Source organism: Balaenoptera acutorostrata, chromosome 2, assembly GCF_949987535.1.
Source record: "Balaenoptera acutorostrata chromosome 2, mBalAcu1.1, whole genome shotgun sequence".
Classification (NCBI taxonomy): domain Eukaryota; kingdom Metazoa; phylum Chordata; class Mammalia; order Artiodactyla; family Balaenopteridae; genus Balaenoptera; species Balaenoptera acutorostrata.
The window spans coordinates 124,649,896-124,663,999 of record NC_080065.1 but is presented as its reverse complement, the minus strand read 5'-3'; the positions used below and the strand labels follow the sequence as shown (position 1 = coordinate 124,663,999).

The window sequence follows — 14,104 nt, the reverse complement described above, 5'->3', positions numbered from 1 at the left end:
AACTGCTTTGGGGGATTGAGGGGGTTAGATTAAACCCAGACTAGGTAGGTAGGTAAAGAATGAATCCTCCATGTTTGCTAAGAGAAGAAATTGATTTTTATAAACACAGTGTTTGTTTTGACAGTGTGAAAGATGTGTTTTGTATCTATGTGTCTTTTTAGCTCCCAACCCATCCAAGCTCTTTTCTTTTATGATAAAACTATAGCCAGATTTGGAGATTGGATAGGATTTTGATGGGAGTCAGGACGTGAGGATATTAGGATTGATGTTTGTTTAAAATGGATCAGGACTTGGTCTGTGGCTTCAGTTGAGAACGTGGCCCTTGGGTTTTAAAGGTGTTGCCACACCAGATTTATTTTTACCTTTCTTTTGGGTGTTTGGTGAATTTTACCAGCTAATTAATACATGTGCTGTTCTGATGAAATTGGCAACAGAAAAGACTTACTGCCCCCATTTTACAGACGATGGGAATGGGGAGTATGTTAGTAGGGATGTGGTAGCTCAGGAATGAGAAATTGCCTTGTCCTCTGATTCCTGCTTTCTTCACCTTTCCTGCTGTCTTTGAATACCAGCTGTTACTTCTCTGCAGAGACCAATTTTGAGCCCTGGTGTGTTTCATTGACAGGAGAAAAGGATAATGAAGTGAAACTGAAAGTTAAAAAAAAGGGTTTGAAATAAACATGCCAGAACTTAATTCTCACTGAGTTTTGTTCTCCTTTAGAACGGTATGTGTAGGTGCAAGTGGAGGGGGTTGAGGGTGGCATCACTTAAGTGACATGGCCTTTGTTTTTTGTTTTTGTTTTTTTTGGCCGCACCACACGGCATATGGGATTTTAGTTTCCCGACCAGGGATCAAACCTGTGTCCCCTGCATTGGAAGCGTGGAGTCTTAAACACCGGACTGCCAGGGAATTACCATATAAAAAAAATTTTTTTTTTGATATGGCCTTTGTACAAAGTAGTTTTGAAAATCCAACTCTGACAGAGACATTTTTGAACCATATGAGAGATCAGTTTCATTAGTACCTGATAACATACTTTTTTTTTTTTTTTAAACCCCAAATGGCATGGGTAAGCAATCTTGTCCCTTGACTTCAGGTGAATTAACAGTTCATTTGAAGTGGACCTAGTGGTGAACATAAGTGTTTTTTTTTTTTTTGGCCACGCGACGAGACTTGTGGGGTCTTAGTTCCCCTACCAGGGATTGCACCCAGGCCCTCGGCAGTGAAAGGGCAGAGTCCTAACCACTGGACTGCCAGGGAATTCCCTGAACATGAGTTTTGATTCTGAATCTATTTCTTATTAGCCATATGACCTTGGACAAATATGGGATAAAAATGGGAATAATATTTTAAAGAGTGGTTAAATGAGGTAGTACATATGAAAGCTCTTGGGACATAGGAATGCAATAACTGTTTTCACCCTCAAAGAATGAAGATTTGCTATAAATGAGAATATTCTAAAAGACAGGGGCGTTTGTAAAGGCAAGTTGTGCCTTTTTCCAAATAGGTGGATGCCTTCTAATTGTCATTTCATTTATGTTTGTGGATTCATGCTCTGACCTTCTCATCCTGCCTCCTGTCTTTTTCTTGATTCATTTTCTTTTTTTTTTTTTAACATCTTTATTGGAGTATGATTGCTTTACAATGGTGTGTTAGTTTCTGCTGTATAACAAAGTGAATCAGTTATACGTATACATATATCCCCATATCCACTCCCTCCCACCCTCCCTATCCCACCCCCCCATCCCACCCCTCTAGGTGGTTACAAAGCATAGAGTTGATCTCCCTGTGCTATGCAGCTGCTTCCCACTAGCTGTTTTACATTTGGTAGTGTATATATGTCCATGCCACTCTCTCACTTCGTCCCAGCTTACCCTTCCCCCTCCCCATGTCCTCAAGTCCATTCTGTATGTCTCCGTCTTCTTGTCCTGCCCCTAGGTTCTTCAGAACCATTTTTTTTTTTTGGATTCCTATGTATTTGTTAGCATACGGTATTTTTTTTTCTTTTTTTCTTTTTTTTATGGGGTGTAGATATTCTTACACCCATTTTATAGTTTAGGAAATGTAGAGCCAGGGAGTGGTCTCAGTTAATGGTACTCATGATAGGGTTTTTTTTTTTTTTAAATTTTATTTAATTTATTTTTTTATACAGCAGCTTCTTATTAGTCATCCATTTTATACACATCAGTGTATACATGTCGATCCCAATCTCCCAATTTGGTATTTGTTTTTCTCTTTCTGACTTACTTCAATCTGTATGACAGACTCTAGGTCCATCCACCTCACTACAAATAACTCAATTTCGTTTCTTTTTATGGCTGAGTAACATTCCATTGTATATATGTGCCACATCTTCTTTATCCATTCATCTGTTGATGGACACTTAGGTTGCTTCCATGTCCTGGCTATTGTAAATAGAGCTGCAATGAACATTGTGGTACATGACTCTTTTTGAATTATGGTTTTCTCAGGGTGTATGCCCAGTAGTGGGATTGCTGGGTCGTATGGTAGTTCTATTTTTCATTCATTTTCTATCCTTTCCTGAGTGAAGCTGTGCTGCAGAGGCCATCTGCCAGTTTCTTGGAGTAAGCCTCTTTTCAGGAGAGCTAATCTGAACATTCTTACAGTGCCAGCCCCTTGGTTGTGGATTCCTGGGGATTTTTCTCTGGGGCCTCAGCTGGTGCTTAGATCACGCTCTGTAGCACAGGAATCTCTAATGCCTGGATTTGGTGTCAATTTGGAGACCTGTCCTTGTGGAGCTAATCTTTTCTCTTTCTGAGCAAGGATGAATGCTTTATCCTTCTCTGAGTCGGCTTTAAGCTGCAAGCCTTAGTCTTCCATAACATAGAGTTTCTTATTTTAATTATAAGGAAGGAATATCCTGCCCTTTTCTTTTCTTTCTTTACTTTCACCAAGGGTTTTACCGCTGAGTAGGGGAGGAGGATAGCCTGTTGTCATTCAGGTGGGGCTGTCGGTAACCCCTGATTACTATCTTCAACAGTAATTGAGTTTGTCTTTGGGATAAAAACCTCATAAAAGCTGCTCAGGACACATGTGAAGAACCTGTCAGAATTTTCCTGATTTGTGAAGAGTTTACACCTGTAAACTTGTGTAAACCTGTAAACATCCTCACTTGTGCAATTTTCTACTTTGGAGATAGAATCCAGGAGCAACTGAACTATGTTTAGCCCAGACTGATAGACAAAGGTGTGGTTATGTTGGCTGGCCCTCATTCTTCTAATAGTGTCCTAGGCACTATTTGAGGCATTGAGAAGTGACTTAGTCAGTTATGGGCTGCTATAACAGAATACCATAGATTGGGTGGTTTAAGTAACAAACACTTATTTCCCACAGTTCTGGAGGCCAGAAGTGCAAGATTAGGGTGCCAGTATGACCAGGCTCTTGAGGAAACTGGGTTGTCCCTTTGGACATCTAATCAAGTGTTTCTCAACCTTTTTTCATTAGCACCTTTTGAGACATTTTTTTCCCTAATTGCCCCCCTGCCTCCAGTCAGTGGAATTTTAATACCATAGATGTACTGTGTATCTGTTTATGTACTGTGGCTCTTTGGAGGGCCACAAACTGTTGTAATATCTAAGATTTTTTCTTCCCCAAGAATCAAGTTTCACCCCTTTGGGGGTGATTTTTCCCTTATTGGGAATGCATGGTCTTATCCTATATTGTCTCACTAATACAGTCATCAAGGCTTGTTTTCTATCTAGAAATTGCAGCTGTTACCATGAGCTTTTTCAACACCTCAAACACCAAACTAGTGAAAGCAGGAGAATATTATCTTAGTCAGTCCTCACATCAACCTTGTAAGATAGTTGGTATCATCCCCATTTTACAGATGAAGTAACTGAAGCTTAGTGAGGTTAAGTGATTTGGTCAAGGTCAAAAAGTTTGGTGTAGTCAGTCTTTAAATCCAGTTCTGATTCTAAAGCTATTTTTGTTGACTCTGCTGCCCATCCCCACTCCTCAAGAGTCTGCAATCATCAGCAGGATAATCAACCATTCAACTTATTTTCTCAAGGCCCTGCTAGGTGCCAAGCCCAATGAAAAATGTTAGGAAAAGAGAGTTCCTGCTGTTGAAGAGGTCACTGAGTGACCTCTTACATGTTGGAGATGCCTTAGGGATAGTGCCTTTGTTACCCTCTCCTGTTTGGGCCTCTTATGGGATGGCTGGCTCTAGCTAATGGCTGTCATGGAAAGATTGGAGCTAGCTGGCTTTTAGGAGGGTCACAGCTGTGGATTTGTCTTTATTAGTTCCATTTTCCAACCAGCAGAGCTGTTTCTAATCACTGAGCATGATATGTACAGGGTATAAACAAATGGGTGTAGCAGGTCCAGTAAACTCCTTGGCCATTAGATGTTTGTAAGCATGAGGATTAGTAAGAATGATGTTTATTTTTTGCTTATTGATGTTCTTAATGATTCAGAGCAGAAGTTGTTTGTCCCTTTCTGAAGTAATTCTATACTGTCTGCCTCAAAGCCTAATGATGTTAAGAGATTCGGAAAGAAATGGAATATGGGTGGAGGTAGGAGGGATATTTTTACTTGGACTTCTCCAAAGAGGCAGGAATTGAATTTATTCTTTACATTTGCTTCTCTGGTGGCTCCTTGGCCTTGCTCACAGCTGAGCCCAGGTGTTCCTGGTCTAGAAATTGGAGCCTTTGGGTAGTGTCTGATGTTTAGCCCATGTCACATGTCATATCTACACAGAAATGGGAAGGGGTATGTTTATGGGGTCCGATTGCTGGCTGTCGTGACTGAAAGCATTTTTTTTTTTGAATTTTTGAATTTTATTTAATTAATTTTTTTATACAGCAGGTTCTTATTGGTTATCCATTTTATACATATTAATGTATATTAATGTATATATGTCAATCCCAATCTCCCAATTCATCCCACCACCACCACCCCCCATGCCAGTTTCCCCCCTTGGTGTCCATATGTTTGTTCTCTACATCTGTGTCTCTATTTCTCTACATCTATGTCTCTATTTCTGCCCTGCAAACCAGTTCATCTGTACCATTTTTCTAGGTTCCACACATATGCATTAACATGAGTAATATTCCATTGTATATGTGTACCACATCTTCTTAATCCATTTGTCTGTCGGTGGGTATTTAGGTTGCTTCCATGACCTGGCTATTGTAAATAGTGCTGCAATGAACATTGGGATGCATTTGTCTTTTTACTTATTTATTTGTTTGTTTATTTATTTTTATATTTTTTATTTTTGGCTGTGTTGGGTCTTCGTTTCTGTGCGAGGGCTTTCTCTAGTTGTGGCAAGCGGGGGCCACTCTTCATCGTGGTGTGCGGGCCTCTCACTATCGCGGCCTCTCTTGTTGCGGAGCACGGGCTCCAGATGCGCAGGCTCAGTAGTTGTGGCTCACGGGCCCAGTTGCTCCGCGGCATGTGGGATCCTCCCAGACCAGGGCTCGAACCCGTGTCCGTCCCCTGCATTAGCAGGCAGACTCTCAACCACTGTGCCACCAGGGAAGCCCCTGCATGTGTCTTTTTGAATTATGGTTTTCTCTGGGTATATGCCCAGTAGTGGGATTGTTGGGTCATATGGTAATTTTATTTTTAGTTTTTTAAGGTACCTCCATACTGTTCTCCATAGTGGCTGTATCAATTTACATTCCCACCAGCAGTGCAGGAGGCTTCCCTTTTTCCACACCCTCTCCAGCATTTGTTGTTTGTAGATTTTCTGATGATGCCCATTCTAACTGGTGTGAGGTGATACTTCATTGTAGTTTTGATTTTCATTTCTCTAATAATTAGTGATGTTGAGCAGCTTTTCATGTGCTTCTTGGCCATCTGTATGTCTTCTTCGGAGAAATGTCTATTTAGGTCTTCTGCCCATTTTTTGATTGGGTTGTTTGTGTCTTTAATATTGAGCTGCATGAGCTGCTTATATATTTTGGAGATTAATCCTTTGTCCATTGATTCGTTTGCAAATATTTTCTCCCATTCTGAGGGTTGTCTTTTCATCTTGTTTGTAGTTTCCTTTGCTTTGCAAAAGCTTTTAAGTTTCATTAGGTCTCATTTGTTTATTTTTGTTTTTATTTCCATTACTCTAGGAGGTGGATCAAAAAGATCTTGCTGTGATTTATGTCAGAGTGTTGTTCCTATGGTTTCCTCTAAGAGTTTTATAGTGTCTGGTCTTACATTTAGGTCTTTAATCCATTTTGAGTTTATTTTTGTGTATGGTGTTAGGGAGTGTTTTAATTTCATTCTTTTACATGTAACTGTCCAGTTTTCCCAGCAACACTTATTGAAGAGACTGTCTTTTCTCCATTGTATATCTTTGTCTCCTTTGTCATAGATTAGTTGACCATATGTGCGTGGGTTTATCTCTGGGCTTTCTATCCTGTTCCATTGATCTATATTTCTGTTACTGTGCCAGTACCATACTGCCTTGATTACTGTAGCTCTCTAGTATAGTCTGAAGTCAGGGAGTCTGATTCCTCCAGCTCCGTTTTTTTCCCCTCAAGATGGCTTTGGCTAGTCGGGGTCTTTTGTGTCTCCATACAAATTTTTAAGATTTTTTGCTCTAGTTCTGTAAAAAATGCCATTGGTAATTTGATAGGGATTACATTGAATCTGTAGATTGCTTTGGGTAGTAGAGTCATTTTCACAATATTGATTCTTCTAATCCAAGAACATGGTATATCTCTCCATCTGTTGTATCATCTTTAATTTCTTTCATCAGTGTCTTATAGTTTTCTGCATACAGGTCTTTTGTCTCCCTAGGTAGGTTTATTCCTAGGTATTTTATTCTTTTTGTTGCAGTGGTAAATGGGAGTGTTTTCTTAATTTCTCTTTCAGATTTTTCATCATTAGTGTATAGGAATGCAAGAGATTTCTGTGCATTAATTTTGTATCCTGCCACTTTACCAAATTCATTGATTAGCTCTAGTAGTTTTCTGGTGGCATCTTTAGGATTCTCTATGTATAGTATCATGTCATCTGCAAACAGTGACAGTTTTACTTCTTCTTTTCCAATTTGTATTCCTTTTATTTCTTTTTCTTCTCTGATTGCCATGGCTAGGACTTCCAAAACTATGTTGAATAATAGTGGTGAGAGTGGACATCCTTGTCTTGTTCCTGATCTTAGAGGAAAGGCTTTCAGTTTTTCACCATTGAGAATGATGTTTGCTGTGGTTTTGTCATATATGGCCTTTATTATGTTGAGGTAGCTTCCCTCTATGCCTACTTTCTGGAGAGTTTTTATCATAAATTGGTGTTGAATTTTGTCAAAAGCTTTTTCTGCATCTATTGAGATAATCATATGATTTTTATTCTTCAATTTGTTAATATGGTGTATCACATTGATTGATTTGCATATACTGAAGAATCCTTGCATCCCTGGGATAAATCCCACTTGATCGTGGTGTATGATCCTTTTAATGTATTGTTGGATTCTGTTTGCTAGTATTTTGTTGAGGATTTTTGCATCTATATTCACCAGTGATATGGTCTGTAATTTTTTTTTTTGGTAGTATCTTTGTCTGGTTTTGGTACCAGGTGATGGTGGCCTCATAGAATGAGTTTGGGAGTGTTCCTCCCTCTCATATATTTTGGAAGAGTTTGAGAAGGATAGGTGTTAGCTCTTTTCTAAATGTTTGATACAATTCACCTGCGAAGCCATCTGGTCCTGGACTTGTGTTTGTTGGAAGATTTTAAATCACAGTTTCAATTTCATTACTTGTGATTGGTCTGTTCATATTTTCTTTTTTTTTTTTTTAAATAAATTTATTTATTTATTTATTTTTGTCTGTGTTGTGTCTTCGTTTCTGTGCGAGGGCTTTCTCCAGTTGCGGTGAGTGGGGGCCACTCTTCATCACGGTGCGCGGGCCTCTCACTGTTGCGGCCTCTCCTGTTGCGGAGCACAGGCTCCAGACACGCAGGCTCAGTAGTTGTGGCTCATGGGCCCAGCTGCTCTGTGGCATGTGGGATCTTCCCAGACCAGGGCTCGAACCTGTGTCCCCTGCATTGGCAGGCAGATTCTTAACCACTGCGCCACCAGGGAAGCCCTGTTCATATTTTCTATTTCTTCCTGGTTCAGTCTTGGAAGGCTATACCTCTCTAAGAATTTGTCCATTTCTTCCAAATTGTCCATTTTATTGGCATAGAGGTGCTTGTAGTAGTCTCTTAGGATGGTTTGTATTTCTGCGGTGTCTGTTGTAACTTCTCCTTTTTCATTTCTAATTTTATTGATTTGAGTCCTCTCCCTCTTTTTCTTGATGAGTCTGGCTAAGGGCTTATCCATTTTGTTTATCTTCTCAAAGACCCAGCTTTTAATTTTATTGATTTTTGCTATTGTTTTCTTTGTTTCTATTTCATTTATTTCTGCTTTGATCTTTATGATTTCTTTCCTTCTGCTAACTTTGGGTTTTGTTTGTTCTTCTTTCTCTAGTTCCTTTAGGTGTAAGTTTAGATTGTTTATTTGAGATTTTTCTTGTTTCTTGAGGTAGGCTTGTATTGCTATAAACTTCCCTGTTAGAACTGCTTTTGCTGCATCGAATAGTTTTTGGATCATCGTGTTTTTGTTGTAATTTGTCTCTAGGTATTTTTTGATTTCCTCTTTGATTTCTTCAGTGATGTCTTGGTTATTTAGTAGCATATTGTTTAGCCTCCATGTGTTTGTGTTTTTTACGTTTTTTTCCCTGTAATTGATTTCTAGTCTCATAGTGTTGTGGTCAGAAACGAGGCTTGATATGATTTCAGTTTTCTTAAATTTACTGAGGCTTGATTTGTGCCCTAAGATGTGATCTATCCTGGAGAATGTTCCATGTGCACTTGAGAAGAAAGTGTAATCTGCTGTTTTTTAAAATAAATTTATTCATTTATTTATTTTTGGCTGCGCTGGGTCTTCGTTGCTGCACGAGGGCTTTCTCTAGTTGTGGCGAGCAGGGGCTACTCTTCGTTGCGGTGTGTGGGCTTCTCATTGTGGTGTCTTCTCTTGTTGTGGAGCATGGGCTCTAGGCGCACAGGCTTCAGTAGTTGTGGCATGTGGGCTCAGTAGTTGTGGCTCATGGGCTCCAGAGCACAGGCTCGAAGTTGTCACAACGGGCTTAGTTGCTCCGCAGCATGTGGGATCTTCCCGGGCCGGGGCTCGAACCCATGTCCCCTGCATTGGCAGGCATATTCTTAACCAGTGCGCCACCAAGGAAGCCCTAATCTGTTTTTGGATGGAATGTCCTATAAATATCAATTAAATCTATCTGGTTGGGGCTTCCCTGGTGGCACAGTGGTTAAAAATCCTCCTGCCAGTGGCGGGGGCACGGGTTCAAGCCCTGGTCCGGGAAGATCCCACATGCTGCAGAGCAACTAAGCCCATGTGCCAGAACTCCTGAGCCCATGTGCCACAACTACTGAAGCCCGCATGCCTAGAGCCCGTGCTCCGCAACAAGGAAGCCACCTCAGTGAGAAGCCCATGCACTGCAACAAAGAGTAGCCCTTGCTCGCCGCAACTAGAGAAAGCCTGCGCAGCAACGAAGACCCAATGCAGCCATAAATAAATAAATAAATAAATAAATAAATAAGGAAAAAATAGCTAATCAGGAATTAAAAAAAAAAACTATCTGGTCTGTTGTGTCATTTAAAGCTTGCGTTTCCTTATTAATTTTCTGTTTGGATGATCTGTCCATTGGTGTAAGTGAGGTGTTAAAGTCCCCCACTATTATTGTGTTACTGTCGATTTCCCCTTTTATAGCTGTTAGTAGTTGTCTTATGTATTGAGGTGCTCCTACGTTGGGTGTATGCACCCAATTATATTTGTAATTGTTGTATTTTCTTGTACTGATCCCTTGGTCATTATGCAGTGTCCTTCCTTGTCTCTTGTAACATTTTTTATTTTAAAGTCTATTTTATCTGACATGAGTATTGCTCTCCTTTGATTTCCATTTGCATGAAATATCTTTTTCCATCCCCTCACTTTCAGTCTGTATGTGTCCCTAGGTCTGAAGTGGGTCTCTTGTAGACAGCATATATATGGGTCTTCCTTTTGTATCCATTTAGTGAGCCTGTGTCTTTTGGTTGGAGCGTTTAATCCATTCACGTTTAAGGTAATTATTGATATGTATGTTCCTTTGACCATTTTCTTAATTGTTACAGGTTGGTTTTGGAGGTCCTTTTGTACTCTTGTGTTTCCCGCCTAGAGAAGTTCCTTTAGCATTTGTTGTAGAGCTGGTTTGGTGGTGCTGAATTCTCTTACCTTTTGCTTGTCTGTAAAGCTTTTGATTTCTCTGGCGAATCTGAATGAGATCCTTGCCGGGTAGAGTAAACTTGGTTGTAGGTTCTTCCCTTTCATCGCTTTAAATATATTATGCCACTCCCTCTGGCTTGTAGAGTTTCTGCTGAGAAATCAGCTGTTAACCTTATGGGAGTTCCCTTGTATGTTATTTGTCATTTTTCCCTTGTTGCTTTCAGTGATTTTTCTTTGTCTTTAATTTTTGTCAGTTTGATTACTGTGTGTCTTGGCATGTTCCTCCTTGGGTTTACCCTGCCTGGGACTCTCTGCGCTTCCTGGACTTGGGTGGCTATTTCCTTTCCCATGTTAGGGAAGTTTTCGACTATAATCTCTTAAGATATTTTCTCTGGTCCTTTCTCTCTCTCTTCTCCTTCTGGGACCCCTATAATGCGAATGTTGTTGCGTTTAATGTTGTCCCAGAGGTCTCTTAGGCTGTCTTCATTTCTTTTCATTCTTTTTTTTTATCCTGTTCTGTGGCAGTGAATTGCACCATTCTGTCTTCCAGGTTACTTATCTGTTCTTCTGCCTCAGTTATTCTGCTATTGATTCCTTCTAGTGTATTTTTCTTTTCAGTTATTGTATTGTTCATCTCTGTTTGTTCTTTAATTCTTCTAGGTCTTTGTTAAACGTTTCTTGCATCTTTTCAGTCTTTGCCTCCATTCTTTTTCCAAGGTCCTGGATCATCTTCACTATCATTATTCTGAATTCTTTTTCTGGAAGGTTGCCTATCTCCACTTCATTTAGTTGTTTTTCTGGGGTTTTATCTTGTTCCTTCATCTGATACATAGCCCTCTGCCTTTTCATTTGTCTGTCTTTCTGTGAATGTGGGTTTTGTTCCACAGGCTGCATGATTGTAGTTCTTCTTGCTTTTGCTGTCTGCCCTCTGGTGGATGAAGCTATCTAAGAGGCTTGTGCAAGTTTCCTGGTGGGAGGGACTGGTGGTGGGTAGAGCTGGCTGTTGCTCTGGTGAGCAGAGCTCAGTAAAACTTTAATCTGCTTGTCTGCTGATGGGTGGGGCTGGGTTCCCTCCCTGTTGGTTGTTTGGCCTGAGGCACCCGAACACTGAAGACTACCCGGCTCTTTGGTTGGGCTAATGGCGGACTCTGGGAGGGCTCACACCAAGGAGTACTTCCCAGAACTTCTGCTGCCAGTGTCCTTGTCCTCACGGTGAGCCACAGCCACCCCCTGCCTCTGCCGGAGACCCTCTAACACTAGCAGGTAGGTCTGGTTCAGTCTCCTATGGGGTCACTGCTTCTTCCCTTGGGTCCTGCTGCGCACACTACTTTGTGTGCGCCCTCTAAGAGTGGAATCTCTGTTTCCCTCAGTCCTGTCGAAGTCCTGCAGTCAAATCCCGCTAGCCTTCAAAGTCTGATTCTCTAGGAATTCCTCCTCCCGTTGCTGGACCCACAGGTTGGGAAGCCTGACATGGGGCTCAGAACCTTCACTCCAGTGGGTGGACTTCTGTAGTATAAGTGTTCTCCAGTTTGTGAGTCACCCACCCAGCAGTTATGGGATTTGATTTTATTGTGATTGTGCCTCTCCTTCCATCTCATTGTGTCTTCTCCTTTGTCTTTGGATGTGGGGTATCTGTTTTGGTGAGTTCTGGTGTCTTCCTGTCGATGACTATTCAGCAGTTAGTTGTGATTCTGGTGCTCTCGCCAGAGGGAGTGCTTGACTGAAAGTATTCTTGATTATGCCTTTTATTTACCACTTATTATCATCACAGGTAGAGAAACATACAGCAGTCAATGAATTGATCCATGTCTCGCCACTTCCCTTTCTGCAAGTTGCCTGCCCTTTCTGTCTTGTGAGTGAGAGGGGTTCTAGAAATGGGAAGAAGAATGAGAGATGCATCTCAAAGGTCTGGTGAGGAATGCTGATGCCAGTGGACTTTTAAATGGACATCTCTTTATATTTGTGAATAGTTTCATGCTTATGCCTCTCATTTCTGTGAGCCTCCCAAGGAGGTAGCATCTGTCTGACCAAACTGTAGAAAACTAGCAGGCTTTAGTTCAGTGGAAGAAACATAAAGTAGGACAATCAATACAGAAAACATTGATTGGTCATGCTTTGAATCCAGTGAGTAGTAGACATTGGAAGCATAAAAGGCCAGCTCCTTAGGAAGGATTTTAAGGTTGGTTTTGTGACCCTCTGCATCTCGTACTCATGAGGGTTGAATTTGATTATATTCATGAAGCAAAGTCTCCACCCTTGGGCCCAGCTGCTAAAGTCTAAATTCACAGTATTTCTGTGCTGGAAGAGATCATCCTAGGGGGTCTTTATACCAATTTCATTGCAAACATCAGAACTGAGTCTTGTTCAGATCCAAGGGATGGCTGTTTGTGGTTCCTTGGGTGAGTAAAGAGGTACCCTTCTAGTTCTGTCACCACCGAGTGCTTCAGTTTTGCTTTCCATTGGTTCCTATTTTACTGATAAAAGGAGCCCCAGAGAAGTGAAATGGGCCATATACTTCTTTTAGGGCCACCAGTGTATTAGTGGCAGAGCCAAGACTCAAGCCAGAGAGCTCACAGAAGATGGCTATAGATGTTGCTAAAATTATTTAGAGCCTTGTAAAGATGCAAGATGTTATTGCAGTTAAAAATCTCTAGGGAGGGAGAAGGCCCTGCCTCCACTGACTGCCTTGTTTATCATCTTACAACTCTCAGCAGTGAGGTTTTTGGCTGTCATGCTGATTTTTAAAAAAAATTTATTAATTTAATTAATTTATTTTTGGCTGCGTTGGGTCTTTGTTGCTGCGTATGGGCTCCCTACAGCTTTGGCGAGCAGGGGTCACCCCCTGCTGTGGTACGCATGCCCCTCATTGCGGTGGCTTCTCTCGTTGCGGAGCACAGGACCCAGGCGCATGGGCTTCAGTACTTGTGGCGCACGGGCTTCACTGGTCCGCAGCATGTGGGATCCTCCTGGTCCAGGGCTTGAACCCATGTCCTCTGCATTGGCAGGCGGATTCCCAACCACTGCGCCACCAAGGAAGCCCTGATTTTTCTCCTATTTATGTTGAAGTGTGTTTCCTTTTGCTCTTATCCCAAAGGAAATAGATTTGAAGTTTCCACTTATTTTAGAAACAGTGAAGTAGTTCCCAGGCCAAACTGCTGTGTGTTCTGTAAAGAATGGAGCCAGTGAACCAGTGGACCTTACTTTGTGATCCAAGCAAACCTTTAAAACATTTCTAAAAGAAAAAGAAAGTGAAGGAGTAAATGGTATCTCAGGTGGTTTAAAACCACTCAGGGGTCCAATGTTTATAGCAGCACTGTTTACAATAGCCAAGACATGGAAGCATCCGAAGTGTCCCAACACAGATAAATGGATAAAGTAGATGTGTTTTATATATATATATATATATATATATATATATATATATATATATATATATATATATATACACACACACACACACACACACACACACAATGGAATATTACTCAGCCATAAAAAAGAATGAAATGTCATTTGCAGCAACATGGATGGACCTAGAGATGATCATACTAAGTGAAGTAAGTCAGACAGAGAAAGACAAATATCATATGATATCACCTATATGTGGAATCTAAAAAAAATGATACAAATGAACCTATTTACAAAACAGAGACAGACTCACAGGCATAGAAAACAAATGTATGGTTACCAGAGGGGAAAGGGGCGGGAAGGGATAAATTAGGAGTTTGGAATTAACAGGTACACATACTATATATAAAACAGATGAACAACAAGGACCTACTGTATAGCACAGGGAACTATATTCAGTATCTCGTAATAACCTATAATGGAGAGACTTCCCTGGTGGTCCAGTGGTTAAGACTCCGTGCTTCCACTGCAGGGGG

At 41.0% G+C, this 14,104-nt stretch overlaps 1 protein-coding gene across 6 annotated transcripts in view; it reads left to right on the top strand.

Moving 5' to 3' along the window:
- The window catches only part of SIL1 (SIL1 nucleotide exchange factor), a 314,302-nt gene that overhangs the window by 53,850 nt on the left and 246,348 nt on the right, over window positions 1-14,104 (top strand). The gene's annotated exons all lie outside the window — the stretch shown is intronic.